Genomic DNA, 17,470 nt, shown 5'->3' with positions numbered 1-17,470 from the left:
TGAATCAGTTGGAAAGATGCAGAAGATTGAGGTTTGCTTTTGAAGCATTTTTCAGGCTATGTGGATAAAATCTTTCTCAGATTTCTATCAAACAGGAATGTGAAATAGATAAAATCCTGTGTATTTGAATTGTGAGAGCTAGGGGGTGCAAATGTTTTGACAACGTATTCAAAATATTGTTAGCCTGAGCACCAAAATGAGAAAATAGCCTTTCACAGTTAAGTAATAAGATGTAACTGGCACCCACAAATTACTATTTTTTAAACCTTTGAAGTCTTAAAATTAGCTTTAAAATAATGATGGTTTTATAAATTGCTGACCACAATAATTTTGGTATTACTTTTCTTCTTTCTCCACTTGGAAATATAGCCAAATGTATTCTTCGTAAAAATTCACAGGGTCTGAAGTTCTTCATCTTTGGGCCAAATTTTTTATGAGACCTTAGTTTTAACCATAAGAGTCATCTATTACACTCTTCTATTATAAAATATACCCTTATTTCTTTTCATAGTATCTTTGGGAATATATTTTATAGAGAGAACACTCAACCAATTATATATTAATTATGCCCCCAAGTTAAAAATTTCATGAATATATGTGAAACTTGAACAACTAAAGACTTTTTTTTTAAATTGATAAAAGCTTATTAAATTCTCTGTTTGCCTTTTTTTGGTCTGCCAGTAAATTAAGTAGCTTGCTGAGATAACTAGCAGCTAAATATAGCTGTAGTGTTTCCTGGTTGTGTATTCTATGATTTAACAAAATTACCCAGACTAGTTATATTGCTGTAGTAAACATGCAACTGAAGTGTCCTTCATCTTAATCTGAAAGAGAACAAGATTTCATTATGAGTTCAGTTAACGGAAGTTATTTCATATTAAATGGTTTTTAAAATATAAAGCTACTTATCCAAATACACCATTTAAAAAATATGTCAAACTACCAGACAATTTTATAATAAAAATGAAGTGAGTGCTCTCTTGATCCAATTTAAGCCTAAGAATCGTTCTCCCTTTTCCCTTCCATGTTCATTAAAAACAGCAGCAGAGATTCTTTGGCACACAAAGAAATGTTTCCTATTTCATCATTATTTTGAGATTTATTTTGGTGATGTGTTTCTGACTGCCATCTTCTTTGCTCTAATATTAATCTCTCTACTAGCATTTCCCCCTCATGCCATTCCCACTTGATTTTTATGTCTGCCGGCAGTGATAGGCTAAAATGACTGGCCAACTTAAGCCAAAGCTGTAAACCACAGTTGAAGTAAGTCTTTCAATAAAGACTAGACTATATTATAAGTTGCTTTTTCTTATTGTCGTTTATTGCATAATTATTCCTTCCAGGCTGCCATGAAATAAGCAATTTAGTTTTCTTTTATCAGTAAGGTATATGGAGTATGTATATATTCAGGACTTATTTCTATGTTCTATGTAAGTGTTAAAAGTCCATTAGCTTTGTTGAATTATAATTTTTTTTTCTTTTAAAAATTCTAGTAGATTTAGGGGGTACAAGTTGAGTTCTGTTACCTGTATATATTGTATAGTGGTGAAGTCTGGGCTTTTAATGTACTCATCACCCAAATAGTGTACATTGTACCCCATAGGTAATTTTTCCTCCCTTACCCCCTGCTTTGTTGAATTAAAATTTAATCTCTGGGACGGCGCGGTGGCTCACGCCTGTAATCCTAACACTCTGGCCGAGGCAGGAGGATCGCTCAAGGTCAGGAGTTCGAGACCAGCCTGAGCAAGAGCAAGCCCCCCGTCTCTACTAAAAATAGAAAGAAATGATCTTGACAGCTAAAAATAGATAGAAAAAATTAGCTGGGCATGGTGGCACATGCCTGTAGTCCCAGCTACTTGGGAGGCTGAGGCAGAAGGATTGCTTGAGCCCAGGAGTTTGAGGTTGCTGTGAGCTAGGCTGACACCACTGCACTCTAGCCCGGGCAACAGAGCGAGACTCTGTCTCAAAAAAAAAAAAAATTAATCTCTGGATATGGAGAAGTAGAAATTTGTATTCTAAAAATATGCTTTATTGTAAAGATTAATATCGTAAAATCTTGTTAATTTGAAGTACTCAAATATGGAAACTATTATGTCTAGGTTGATCTTTGGTAGTATCTGTAAAGATTATGCTTGAGAAACATGGAAAAAGAGTAGAGAAAGAACTTAATAAAATGTCTGGACACTTTTCTAATAGGTATGCCCAAATTAAATTTTCCCTATTACTTAAAAGTCAGTATTTGGGCTTCTTAATACATTATAAACATTGACTGCATTTTTAGTATGCAATGGAAAGATGCAAAAACTTTCTTTTAGACTTTTACTATTAATACTTTTATAAGCCTTCACTCTTATGTGATCTAAATGAGGGAGGTTTTGCTTAAATGTGTATTCTGCTGTTTAGTAGTAGTAAAGTATCCTAATGATTATGATCAAATAGGTTACTGTGAATTAGATTGCCATCTATTCTGTTTTTAAAACAAGGAAATTATGTGACTAATTATGACTAAAATTGTGTTGTTCCAAATTGCAGTAAGTATGGTGTTTAAATGCTATATTAATATGAAAACTGGGCTCCCATTTTCTGCTTAAATTGACCTTATTTTGAAAGATAGTGCAGATAAGCTATAATTCATAAGGTACTTTGTGCAAATATCTCTTTTTAGGGGCAAGAATGACATTTGGTTTTAGAATTGCCTAAATGTGAAAGAAGTTCAATTTATATCTAGGAAATAGGGTTGGAGGGAACTGTATTTGTTATTTTTACCTTAAGGGGAAAAAGGTCCTAATAGCAATTGATCCTTTTATACAATTAGGCTTTTGTTTGGGGAGAGAGATTAATCTACATAACTTTTATGATGGTTTCTAAACAAAAATATCAATTAGGCTAACAGTTGACAAAGAAGTGTATCCAATAAATGATTTCCTTAGTGTTTTAACTTAGTTCCAACTCATATCCTAAATTTTAACTTTTCCAGTTTGTTGCACTTTTAAAAATTCACTATTGTTTCTCTGAGATGTTCCTCTGGGAAAGTGATCCACATCTAATGTCTTGAAGTTGGCTATGAAAGTTTGCAAACATGAATAAAACGAAGTGCTTTTGGATAGCTGTTAGAGGACAGCCAGGGCGACTGTATGCTGAAAAGTAATCTCAGAATTGAGCTGTCCAGGTGTTGATTTTGCAACTGGGCTTAGCTTGCCTGTGGACCTCCTTTGACTATCCTTCCGTCATTCTTATGAACTGACAAGAGTTTTGCAAAAAGCCTGTTATTATGTGGTCCTGTGGAATTGTGGCATTTTTAAGGTAAAACAGATTTTACTATATACAGCCAATAGATACCATAACTTGCCCAACTGTGATTTCTTTTTTTTTTTTTTTTTTTCCCTTCTCCTTGTTCCTCTGTCTTTCTTCTTTAGGTTTGAGTATAGGAATGAAGAGAAGTCCAAAACCATCTGGACAAAATGGGCATGAAATATGTAGCCATATGCAACTGTGCATGTTCTGAGAATTGATACTGTATAAACTTCAGGTTTTCACATTCAGTTTATTTTAATGGTTAAGAGTTGTGAATTGAGTTGTTCCATATGTGGTTTATATGATGCCTTTTGCTCACAAAAATAAAGCTAATGCATAAGTCTTAGCTAAGAAAAAAATATCCAGACTACCCATTTAATCTTAGTTTGCTTCCTTTTGAAAAGACTGAACTTGAAAAACATTTCTACCTAATTTTCTTTGGCTAGATTATATTTTTAGCATATGGCACAGCTCACGTCTTGTTTAATGAGGATTCGGATTGGAACAGGAGTGGTGACCCGGGTAATGAAGGAGGGGAAAGCCCTGATTCAGGAGCACATTGACGTGAGACTAGAGTCTGACCACTAGGCAGCCCTGGGCAGGTGCAGTGAGCCAAGCATGTATAATCGTGTTGCGCGTTGATATATAATATCTTACTGGTTTAAGACTATGCTCATTTTATCAAGAAGACTAGGAAGCTTATCAGGTTATTGAAAATAAAATATTACCAACATCTTTGGTGTTAGATGGCCCTGATAGTTTCTTTTCAGTTTCCTTTAGAGTATGTTTTTATTTACTAATGTGGGTTCTACATGTGCAATAGAATGTTAGGCAAATGCTACCTTTTAAAAATACCTTTTAAATCTACGTTTAATTAATTATACCCAAGGGTATATTTTATTTTTAAACATGGATAACTTCATCCCCTGATTGCTTCATTATTTTTATATCTTTGGTATATGTCAGTTTTAGAATGAAAGCTGTCTAGGGGCAGGGACTTTTTGTTAACTACACTAATTCTGGGACCTATAACCCTAGAATTATAGGCATGTGGTAGCTGTTGGCATGTGATAGATGTTTGGTAAAAGTCGAATGCATGAATGTGATTGAGGAAGTGAAAGTAAACATGTATTTTAGCTCCCTCTTAAAACCAGAACACCACCTGGCATTCTGCTTGCATAGAACTTGATCAATTAGGTTCTTGTTAAAATGCAGGTGTGGGGGCTCCATGGTTGTGAGTGATGGTAGTCTGAAATAAAATTAATTGGCTGGATTCCTTTTTTCTTCTTCCCTGCTTTGACTTAGGAGAAGGAAACTTCACTGGCCATGGGTCACACATTTTCCACAGAAACTAGTTCTTCATTTTCATTTTCGCTGACTAAATTGTAGAGATTATTGTAATATAAATAGTTACATTAATTCTTTAAAAACATTGATCCGACACATCTAGCCCCAAAATTCCTCAGTGACTTCCCATTGCCCCAGCATAAAATCCCAAATCCATGACAGGGCTGTACAAGCTTGCTCAGCCGGGTGCCTACGAACCCGCACCCCTACCCAACTGCCCTTTCTCCCCCATCTCCTCTGTGAACAAGCTCCCGTCGGTTCCATCCGTTCACTGAGCTTTCCCAGCTCAGGGCCCCTGCGTATGCTCTCAGCCTAGAGAAAAGCTCTCCCACCATCTACCTAGCTACTCTCATCAGCTTGTCATTTTTTTTTTTTTTTTCCAAAAAGTCTTCCCTGACTCTGCCCATCTCCTCATCTAAATTAAGAATCCCTCAGTTACACTTTTCAGTATCTCTTCATGTTTTTCTTTATGGCCCTTGAAATGGTAGCTCTACGTGTTTGTGTGATTATATGCTTAATGACATTCTACCAGACTATAAACTCCACAGGGCTTTAGGGATTTTGTTATTTATGTCTGATGGCCTAGTCCTTGTGCCTACATATTAGATGCCTAATGAAGTTGTAAAGTGAATAAATGAGTATACATGAGATAAATTTGCAAACACATAGAGATAAGTAGCAAAAAATAAAAAATAAAGTATGCCTGGGGCCGGAATGGAAATAGATACACTGTGTTCAAAATTGGATGAGCAGTCTGGTCACATCTGTTATGGTAGATGCATTGGTGTAGAAAGCAGTATTGGGTCACTGTTTTCCAAGGCACAGTTGCTGCATCTTCCATGTTGTGGCTTGGATATCTCCCTACGTCAAGCGGGCCATTGAGAGTGTCTCCTGGCAGCCTAGGGTAGCTACTGCTGGTGGTGGGAGCCACTGAATTCTCAGCTGTTTTGGGGAACAGGCAAGTTGGCTTCCTCTAAGGAGCTTCTATTGGGGCTCCTGAAGGAGCTTGTGGTGGAGGTTAGGAAGGAAATCTCCAAGAGGAAAGCCAATCTGGGTGCAAATGCTTTCCTTCTCCCCCGTCATGCCTGTCTCCCTCTACTTCTCTACTAGTGCAAAGTCGTTTACTCAGATTGCTACCATGTTTATTGCCAAATGGGCAGGCCCCGACTCATCTGCTCCCTGATGGACTTTTCATTAGGAATATTCTAGGTTGGGTTATTTATTAGTGACTAGAATAAGGACAGAGTGTTTAAAAGAGAGAATAAGTAGAATTTTGAGAGTCCAGCATCACCTTCTGCTGGGACCCAAAGATCCAGGAGGAGCTTAGAGCTATGACTAGACTGCCAATGGACCCAGCGCAAAAGGTTAACCCAAACTGGACCCCTGAGTCTTCTCAGATGCCCACTGAAGAAAATTCCCGGCTGGGCACAGTGGCCCACGCCTGTAATCCTAGCACTCTGGGAGGGTGAGGCGGGATGATCACTTGAGCCCAGGAATTTGAAGTTGCAGTGAGCTACAACGACGATGCACTCTACCCAGGGTGACAGGAGTGAGACTCTGTCTCAAAAAAAAAAAAAAGAAAGAAAAAAAAAAAAAGTTTCCAGGAAGATTCAGCAATCTCTCATCTCATCTGCTCAGAAATGTTAATAAAGATCCTTAGAAACTTCACTCTCAACGCTGGTACCATATTCTCTTCCCCTCTACCAGAACGTTGAGCTCAACAGCAGGACAGAAAAGACCTTTACAGGAGATCAGAGAGGGCTTTGCCCTACAGCGGGAAAGGAGTAAGGACCTTGATTGTTACCCGTGCGGGAAGAAAGGATGGCAAAACTGAGATGCCACTAACTCAACAAGTTTTCTCGATTGAAAGAGAACTAACAGACCCTGGGCTTAAAGGCGTTCGGAATGAATCAAGAAATGAGCCATTCAAATATGGCTGCAGTTGCTGCCTTTATCATAGACAGGATCCTTCTGACAGTGCTAGAATGGGGAATACTATGACACAGCCAATTTAGCCATAAGCTTCAGTCTTGCTTGTACTGTTCTTTCTTGCCAGTAATTTTATGCAGCTAGTTGAGAAAGGTACTTTACACTAGGATAGCTTGTATACTAATAATTTTGATAACCTATGATGAGTTCTGTGATGTCTTTCTCTTCTTGCATCTCTTCCTACCTTGATACCAGTAATTTATAAGGAATCTTTGTCGTTTTAATGTATTTGAGTGACTTCGGTATACCTTATTTCTACTTTTTAGTTTGACCTAAAAAAGGTACCAATAGGTCTCAAGTATTCCTGCGTGTTTTAGAAGCCTCACGTCTGTGGGCTGATGAAACCTAGCATCAAGAATTTCAAGCAAAGTAACTTGTGGGGAAGGAATGTAAGAAAACACTGGGTAGTTTGACTAGAGCATAATTAGGGCAGATAATTAGATTTTCTGGTCTTCAAAAATTTGAATTAGAATAAAAGGAAATTTTGATGTGTTGTTTCAATTTGCAGTAGCAGATGTGTATATAGAAAAACTTATTAAAATGGATGTATTTGAGTACCTTTTTAAAAAGAATAAGTAGAAGTCTAAACTTAATAAAAAGATCTTGAAGTTAAGAAATTTTAACTTCTAGGAAAAGTGATCTTTTCAACTATATACATTTTTAAATATTTGAAAATTTTAGATAATTTTCTCCAATTTTTTTAAATTTTTAATAACTTTAAACTGAAAATTTACTGCGACTATAAAAAGCATTTTAACAGAAATTAACAAGCACTGACAAGAGTATGGAAATATTGGAACCCTTGTGCACTGTTGGTGGAATGTAAACTGGTGCGACTCCTGTGGGAAACAATATGGAGATTTCTCAAAAAATTAAAAATAAAACTACCATATCATCCAGCAACCCCACTTCTGGGTATATGTCCAAAAGAATGGAAAGCAAGTTCTTGCAGAGATATTTGCACATCAGTTTATAGCAACACTATTCATAATGGCCAAGAGGCAGAAGCAACCCAAATGTCCGACAGACAAATGTATAAACAAAAGGTGGTATATACATACAATGGAGTATTATTCAGCCTTAAAAAGGAATGAAATTCTGATACATGCTACAATATGGCTGAACTTTAAGGACATTATTTATCCTAAAAGAAATAAGCCAGTCACAAAAAAACAAACACTATGATTCTACTTAAATATAACTTATAAAGTAGTCAAATTCATAGAAACCAAAAGTAGAGTGGTGGTTGTCAGGGGCCGAAGGCAGGGGGAAAGGGGAGTTGTTTGATGGGTAGAGAGTTTCAGATTTGTAAGATAAATTTCTGGAGATCTGTTTCACAACAATGTGAATATATTTAACACTACTGAGCTGTATGCTTTAAAAAGTGGTTAAGATATTAAATTTTATGTTGTGTGTGTGGGTTTTTTTTTTTTTTTTTACCACAGTGAAGAAAAATACATAATTTTTAAGTTTTACAGACCACATTTAAAAAGTTCTAAACAGAACCATTACTCCTCGGGCCTCGATACCATTCTCCTTTCAGATATGTCACTGCCTTCCAAATTCTCATTTGCTCTCTGGCAGAATTAGAGTCTCCATGTAAATTTACTCAGCTTTCTTTTTGTTAGGTGACTGTTCTTGAATACTTTTCCTTTTGAGAAACAATACTCTTCCACATCTTTGTCTTATCAAGTGGTCATTCCGTAAAACAGAACTTAGTTATTTAAGACCATAGGTGAGTTAAGTTCTCAGCTAGTCATCGGCTTGTTGGTGGATTTCCTCTTGACTCAAATTGCTTTCAGGTGATTTTAATCTGGCATTTTTTTTTTTTTTTCTTTTCAGCTAAGGGCATAAAAATATTAGACATGAGGAAATAAAATGGGTCAGCAACCTCAACAATACTATTAAGTTCTAAATACCTGCAAAGTGTAGCAGATACCAATCTTTGTTCCTCAACTGCCACATCCCCATTTAGCCTATAAAGTCAAGAATGGTGTGTGAACATTTGGAGAATTTACTGCTGTTTGTGTTAAGGGTGAAAAAACTTTCCGGTGACCCTGACTAAAAAAGGTTGAGGGTAGTGGTGGCTGAAAATGGCTGGAAAGGTTGTTTGAGTTTGTATTAATAAATAGTGCCTGGCAACAAATTTTACCTGTATCTATAAATCCGTGCAAAATGTGGACTGGATCCAAAATGGCACTCTATGTCTTATTATGTTAATGTGTGGGACTTAACTGTCACTAAGAAAGCATTCTGCTAATTATGACTGAAGTATGTGTATTGATAGAGATCGTCTAATGATCCTGATAACCAGAAATTTGTGGTATTTGACTCCTCTTAGGGATAATTTCTTTACGGAAAGGTCTTTGGGCTTAAAACTTTGCATCTGACAATTGCCAGATCTCTATGTGGGGATTAATGCGAGTCTTGAGAGATGTAAGCTGTGTAGACTGTCTCTAAAATGTGCTCATCTAGCTGCTGTGCCAGCAACCTCACTGCTTTTCAGCTTGCTTACAGACTCATTTAAATGTGTGTACGTGCACATGTATGTGTGCACATATACATATGTGTGCATATACACACATTTTTTTCCACTCTTAAATATCTTCAAAATCTGAATTTTGGCTTTATTATTTCAGCTTTTTTTTTCTTTAGGGTGCAAAATTCTCTGAGTCAGTAATAATAAGAACACATATCATGTTCCTTTAACACCTGATAAAAACATCAAGCTTGTGAGCCAAAGTACATTTGCTGAGAACTTAAGCAACATATATCTAGGAATTCGTGATTCCAGAAAGTTTCCAGCTGGCTAAAATGTAAGCAAGAACAACATGATATCTAGTCTCTGCATTTTTGTCCGGTGATTTTCTCATGTTTACTACCTTTTTGGACATATTTTCTATAACAACATGTGAAACAGTTGTACAATAGTCTGTAGCTAAAATTTGATCAAAAGGTATTTGGAAATTATAAATGAGAACATTTTGATAAGTGATCTATGTTTGGAATATTACTTTCTAGTTCTCAGTTGGGTTTATGATTTTAAAAAGCTTTTAAAGAGTTTGAGATTAGTTTATAAGCACAGATCAATAACCAGAAGACTTAATAAAAATCATCAAACACTTTCATATTTTTCAATATCAAAGAAATGTAAATGAATAGGTTTAGGATAAAAATGGATTTTTTAATGTTTTCTTAAAAATTGAATTCTGCCTTGTGGGGCTTATTATTTCACAACATGCCCATTGTTTTTTTTTTTTTTTTTTTTTGAGACAGAGTCTCACTCTGTTGCCCAGGCTAGAGTGAGTGCCGTGGCGTCAGCCTAGCTCACAGCAACCTCAAACTCCTGAGCTCAAGCGATCCTCCTGTCTCAGCCTCCCGAGTAGCTGGGACTACAGGCATGCGCCACCATGCCCGGCTAATTTTTTCTATATATATATTTTAGCTGTCCATATAATTTCTTTCTATTTTTAGTAGAGGTGGGGGTCTCGCTCTTGCTCAGGCTGGTCTCGAACTCCTGAGCTCAAATGATCCGCCCACCTCGGCCTCCCAGAGTGCTAGGATTACAGGCGTGAGCCACCGCGCCTGGCCCTATTGTTTTTATTAGGTAGGAACATTTCTGGGGATATTCTATGATGGCCATAAACTTTACTAATGTAACTTACTGCTTTTATAAAGTGAGCCTATTTTAATCATGCCAAAATGATTAAATGGGAAATGCGTGTTTTTCTGAAAAAGTAGTCATCTGTAAACCTCTTCCCAAATGCTGATTCTTTTGAAGTCATTTTGAGCACAGTTTATAAGGCACACCAGTAAATTGGCCCCACCGTATTATAGCCCTGTCTCCTACCTCCCCCTCCCCACACTCCTAGCATTTCAAAACCGTTATCACCCACCTCATTCTGCCGATTTTCATCAAACAGCTTTTGGAAATTTCCAAAAACCATGTAGGTCCACAAAAGATTGTTGTAGAAATACCCAAGGGAATGCAAGTGACATTCCAAAGAAGTTTGTGAGAAGTCCTGAGCAGTGGTGGGTGCCCAGTTGACTCGGTGGAGTGTGAGTGATCACATGGAATGGGGCAACACTTTTTGGGAGGTGTGTTGCAATATGACTATTTAACCACCCCCCAGAACAGTGTTAGTTAACATGTTATACTCACAACTTATATGTGTATGTGTGCAAGTGTGCATATACAAATGAACCTTTTTTTTCTTTTTTGCTTTTCAGAGGACATTTTCATATCTAGATTTGAAGGAAGAACTGAATTAAGATTCTCTGAAATTCCAAACTTTTTTCCTTTAACATTTAAAAATAGCACAAGGGAACAATTTACAAAGGAGACACCTGAAACAGTGTTTTTTTAAAAAATCATTTTTTCACAGGGATGGGGGCAGTTGTGTAGAGTTGCGTAAAGAGTTGGCACCAGGAGCCGAGAGACCTGAATTCTAACCCTGCTTTCCTACTTTTGCTGATGGTATTGAGCAGTTCTCTTAACCTGAGACTCAGTTTCTATATCCATAAATTCCTACATCACAAAGTTTAGTGAAGATCAAAAAAAGTGTGAATTGTGCTTTTCAATCCGTGAAGAACCATAAGTTTACTTGCAGTTGGTCTTCCACCTGCCATTAGATGCAGTCTAAGACCCCTCCAAGGGGTTGTTTGATAACAGTGTTTAAAATATTAATAGTACTTGGAACAATGCCAAGCATGTAGTAAGTACTCTGTGAAATTTAGCTCTCACTATTATTGGTGATATCACCAAGTTTCCCCTCTTTTGTTACGGGCTAGAATTTTTAAAATTTTTTATTTATTAAAATAATATATTAGGTTATTAAGTATGAAATGTCTGACTTCCTTAAGTACTAAGATTGACAGTTGATCTCTCTGACATTTCACTTTGACACTTCTGTTTTATTTTTATTGTGAAGGTATTATTACGTCCTCAGCTTGCAAATGCACGTTTTAGCTTGTGATTATCTTTCAAATTTTTTTCAAAGCAATTTTTGTGAAACCATGGATAAGTAAAAAATTCATGTTACTTTTGAATATGAGTTCCATTGTGATACCAATGCAGTGCAGACAGCTAGAAATATCAATGAAGTGTTTGGGAAGGATGTGGCTAATGAATGCACAGTACACTGATAGTTTGAGAAGTTCTGTTCTGGTGATTTTCATCTTGAAAATGAGCCACATGGGTGACCTGAGACCAAGGTAGATAATGATGAGCTGAAAGCTGTAGTGGAAGCAAATCCACCTCAACTTACACATGAATTAGCAGCAAGGTTTTACATTACTATTACAACAGTATTGGATCATTTGAAACAAATTGGCAAGGTAAAGAAGCTGGATAGATGGGTACTGCAAGAATTAAGTGAGCGTCAGAAGATAAATTGTCTCAAAACTTGCCTTTCTTTGCTGTCACAACATAAAGGCGAACCGTTTCTACACTGTATTGTTATGTGTGATGTAAAGTGGATTCTTTTTGATAATCGCAAGCATTTGGCACAATCGTTGCGTAAAGATGAAGTGCTGAAACACAGTCCAAAACTGAATATTCATCAAAAAAAGCTAATGGTGTCTGTTTGATGGTCCAGCACTGGTATTATCCACTACAGCTTGATGAAACCTGGTCAATCGATTACAGCAGATGTCTACTACAACCAGTCAGACGAAATGATGAGGATGATTAAGCAGCCGAGATTGGTCAATAGACAGGCCAATCCTCTTGCAAGACAATGCTCGACCACACGTGGCACAAACAATGCTGCTCAAACTACAGCAGCTGGACTTGGAAACTCACTGTCATCCATCGCATTCACCAGACCTTGCACCAACTGACTACCACTTCTTCCCACTTCTTCCAGGGTTTGGGCCACTTCTTGCAAGGAAAAATATTCACTTCTCAACAAGCTGTGGAAAACGGCTTTCATGATTTCATCTCCACTTGCTCTCCAGGCTTCTTTGCTGCTGGCATAAACAAGCTACCGTTAAGATGGCAAAACTGTGTTGATAGTTTAGGCACATACCTTGATTAATTGTACTGGTTCTTTGAGATATAATAAACTACACTTTTGATTCAAAATTGGACATTTCATATTTAATGACCTAGTAAATGCAGGCTGGGCACAGTGACTCAAGCCTGTAATCCTAGCCCTTTGGGAGGCTGAGAGGGGATGGTGGCTTGAAGCCAGGAGCTGGAGACCAGCCTGGGCAACATAGGGAATTGCTGAGTTATCTGGTAATTCCATGTTTAACTTTGAGAAGCTGCTCAACTGTTTTCCAAAGGAGCTGCACCATTTGACATTCTCAACACATATGTAATTTTACAAACAGGGTCATTGAGGTATAATTATATACAATGAAATGTACATATATTAAAGTATACACTTTACATTTTGACATTATACTCCTACGAAACCATCAATACAATCAAGATAATATAGCTATCACCTCAAAACGTTCCTCATGCCCCTTTGAAATCCATCCTTCCCCTCACTTCCCCAACCCTGTTCCCTATTATCTCCAAGCAGTCACTGATCTGTCTCTGTCACTACGGTTGAGTTTGCATTTTCTAGAATTTTACATAAATGAAATCATATAGTATGTATTCCTTTTTGTCTGCCTTTTTGCACTGGGACTAATTACTTGAGATTCATCTATATTACTGAATGTATCAATAATTCATTCTTTTTTGTTAATAAGTAGTATTCCATTGTATGTTTATACCATGATTTGTTTATTCATTCAGCTGTTGATGGACACTGGGTTGTGTCCAGTTTAGGGCTATTACAAATAAAGCTACTATGAACATTCATGTACTAGTCTTTGTATGGACGTATGCTTTCATTTTTCTTTAGTAAATACCTAGGAGTGGAATGTTTTGATTATATGATAGGTGTATGTTTAACTTTTTAAGAAACTTCCAAACCACTTTCCAAAAGTGGTTGAACCATTTAATATCTCTACCAGCAGTGTGTTTTTTGTGGTTTTTTGGAAATTGTCTTTATTTTTTGAAATTTCATGCTGGTATACTTTGTTGTAGGTCTGATATTGTGCCCACTTTATAGGCTCTTTCAATTTAATTTGGAGTTGAATTTTCTTCATTTTTCTTCTTCTTCTGTTTTTTTTTTGTTTTTGTTTTTGTTTTTTTTTTTTTTTGAGACAGAGTCTTGCTCTTGTGCCCTGGCTAGAGTGCCGTGGCGTCATCATAGCTCACTGCAACCTCAGACTCCTGGCCTTAAGTGATCCTCCTGCTTTGGCTTCTCAAGGTGCTAGGATTACAGGTGTGAGCCACGGCAGACGAGGTCTCCCTATGTTACATGGCTATTCGCAGGCCTGATCATAGCGCACTACACCCCCAAACCCCTGGGCTCAAGTGATCCTCCCACCTCAGCCTCCTCCTGGGAGTAGCTGGGACTACAGGCCTGTGCCACCTCACTGGGCTAAGTCTGGGAAATTTTCTTGAGTTATATCTTTAATTTCTCCTCCAACATTTTCTCTTTCATGTCTTCCTGGAGCTCCTATTACTTGGATTGATTCTCCAGTCCTTCTCTCCTATTGTACATTTCTTCATCTGTTCTAATTTTTAGGTGATTTCTTTTACTTTAGCTTCAAATCCCTTTATTGAAATGTTTTATTTCCACTTTATTTTTATATTCCATTCTTTCTTCTTTTGTGGGTGAAATAGCTTTTCTCTCTCTCCCTCTCTAAGATAATTACAATGTTTAAAAAGATTTATTTCTATTCCCTCTCTTGTCTTTCCCCTGGATTCCTGTTTTCTGTTCTCTCTCTCTCTCTCTCTATCTCCTGTTAGAGGCATTCCTTAAACACCTGTGATCCTTGCATGGCTCTCATATTTGAAAGGGAGGTGTCAAAAGCTCTTTGGGAGCTCTGTGCACGTGAAAGAGGCTTGTGGACTCTGTGTTTCTCTGTGATTGGGCAATGCTAACTTTTTAAATATCCATTGTATTTCTGTTTTGTTTATTTTTTGGAGGGAGATATGAAATTTGTGTAGTTCACCTGGCTGCGGGGGAGGGGGCCTGGGAAGAGAAGGGGCCTCACAATTCTGTGTGCAGACCTTGAGCTAACTCTCTGTTGGAAGCCCAGAGCGCATCAGCCAGTGGTCCCTAAGTCCAGAGCCTCTGTATTGCCCAAGATAACTTCTGCTGCCTGGGCTGGGGGTGGGGACGTGAAACCTCCTTGTACAGACTTTTATCCAATCCCCCTTTTCAGCCCTTGTCTGCCCTGTATTCTTCGGCCTGTGCCTTTCTGTCGGTCGGTCAGGAGGTCTGAGCTCTGAGCTCTGCAGGGTGAACTGGCTTGTTCTCACTGGCACCCTCTGCCTGCGTGTAGGTTGCAGCTCCTTCCTCTTGTTAAATCAGCTTCTGCTTCTCCAAGTCCTTTCAGATGGCTTCGCATCTCTCTTCCATTTTGCCTCCTTTTTCATACACCTTGTCCAGGTGGGTTTATGCCTTCTTTTTAATGCATTTTCTGTCATCTTTGTGGAATTTTGGGAGAGAAGAAATAAACACTTCTTCTCTTGATTCATCAAGGCATTTCTGTTGAGTGTTTCCTCTGTAACAGACACTCTTATAGGTGCTGTGAACAAAACAGTGGAAAATCCCTGCCTCCGTGGAGCCCACATCCAAGGCAGGACGTAATGCAGGGGTGCAGGGGCTGCAGGGAGAGGCAGACAGTGGGCCTCTGAAGGAACCATGGTCTGTTAGGAGGGGACGTGGCTATGGAGAAGCGTGGCAGGGATGGAGAAAAAAGAGGCATGGAGGTGCAGGCAGAGGGGCTGCGGTTTCACACAGGATGGCTGGGGGGCCTCACTGCGAAGGTGACACTGGATGAAGACCTGAAGAAACTGGGGGAACATGCCGTGCAAGGACCTGGGAGGAGTGTTCCGGACAGAAGAAACGTGCACAGGTCATGGGGTGGGATGAGGAGGAGGCCACGTGGCAGGAGCAGATGAGGGAGCGGGGGAGGCCAGGAGAGGAGGTTTGGGGAACAGAGGCCTGAGCAGGCTGGAACTTGCAGGTCTCTGTGTGGTTGTGGCTTCCTCTCTGGGCGGCATGGGGAGCCACTGCAGCGTGTGCGGCGGAGGGTTGACGCAGTGAAATGGTTGCTGGGTTTAGAATAGACGAGGGCAAGTTGGGCAGGGAGGCTCCTGCAGCAATCCAGGCGGGAGGGTGAGTGCAGTGGAGGGGAGATGTCGAGGTGTGTGGGATTCTGTCTGCATTTCGAAGGACCGCTTGATGGCCTAGATGTGAGGTGTGAGAAATGACACCAAGATAACTGAGCCACTGGAAGGGTGGACTTGCTTTTAATTGAGATGGAGCAGGTGTGGGCAGGAAGAGTTCTGTTTGGGACATGTTCCATCTTAGATGTTCTACTAGGTATCCAGCAGCAGGTGCCAAGCAGGCAGGTCCGGGCTGAAGACATAAATGTGGGAGTCCTGAGGTATAAAAAGGGTATTTGCTATGGACTTTGGGTGATAATGATGTGTCAGTGTAGGTTCATCGATTGTCACAAACATACCCCTTGGTGTGGGAGGTCCGTGATGGGAGGGAGGGGCACATGGGAACTCTCTGCACTTCCTGCTCAATTTTACTGTGAACCTAAAATTGCTCTACAAAATAAAATCTATTGTTTTAAAAATGATGCGTAAAGCCATGAAATTTGATGAGACGGTCGAGGGAGCAAATGTGTAAGAAAAGAGAAGCGCTCCCAAGACAAAGCCTGTGGTGCACCACCATTAAGAGGAAGGGGGCCAGGCGCAGTGGTTCACATCTGTGATCCTAGCATTTTGGGAGGCCAAGGTGGGAGGATCCCTTCAGGCCAGGAGTCCGAGACCAGCCTGGGCAACACAGCAAGACCCCGTCTCTACAAAAAATGTAAAATAAAAAAAGCTAGCTGGGCGTGGCTTTTTTTATTTGTGCACTTGTAGTCCCAGATACTAGGGAGGCTGAGACAGGAGGATCGCTTGAGCCCAGGAGTTGGAGGTTGCAGTGAGCTATGATGATGCCACGGCACTCTAGCCTGGGTGATGGAGCGAGACCCTGTGACAAATAAATAGATAAATAAATAAAGGAAGGGGCAGTGGGGGTGGGAACAGCAGATGTGGCAGAAGGAAAACTAGGAGGATATGGTAATTCAGAAGCCAAGGGAAGAACGTGGTTCAAGAGGGAGGGAGCCAGCCACAGAGTCCAATGCTGAGGATGGGTGAGGTAGACGGGGGCTGAGGACTGACCGTTAGGTTTCCCCAGGCAGCAGGAATGGGTGACCCTGACAAGAGAAGTTTCGTGGGGTTAGAGGTCAGACCAGGGAGGGTTTAGGAGAGCAGGGGGAACGGAATTGGAGACAGTGAGTACAGCCAACTCGTGAGGCACTCTGCTGAAAAGTGCTGTAGTGAAATGGGGCAATGGAGGAGTTTCGTTTTGTTTTTAAATTTATTTTTATGATTTATTTCATTTAAAAATATTTAATTGACAAAAGTTGTATATATTCAAGGTGTACAAAATAATTTGATATATGTATACATTGTGTCGTGATTATCACAATCACATTAACTAACAAGCAAGCACCTGCGTCACCACCCAGGCTGTGTATGAGATCCCCGGAACGTGTTCATCTTATAACTGGAAGTTTGTACGTTTTGATCAATATCTCCCCATTTCCCCCACCCCCTATCCTCTGGAAACCACTGTTCTGCTTTCTGTTTCTATGAATCTGACCATTTTAGATACCTGATGTAAGTAGAATCAGGCAGTATTTATATCTCTGTGTCTGGTTTATGTCGCTTAGCAGAATGTCCGCCAGGTTCATACATGTCACA

The sequence above is a fragment of the Eulemur rufifrons genome, chromosome 28, assembly GCF_041146395.1.
Source record: "Eulemur rufifrons isolate Redbay chromosome 28, OSU_ERuf_1, whole genome shotgun sequence".
NCBI lineage: Eukaryota > Metazoa > Chordata > Mammalia > Primates > Lemuridae > Eulemur > Eulemur rufifrons.
The sequence above is the reverse complement of the archived record's forward strand: the minus strand, read 5'-3'. Positions refer to the sequence as shown.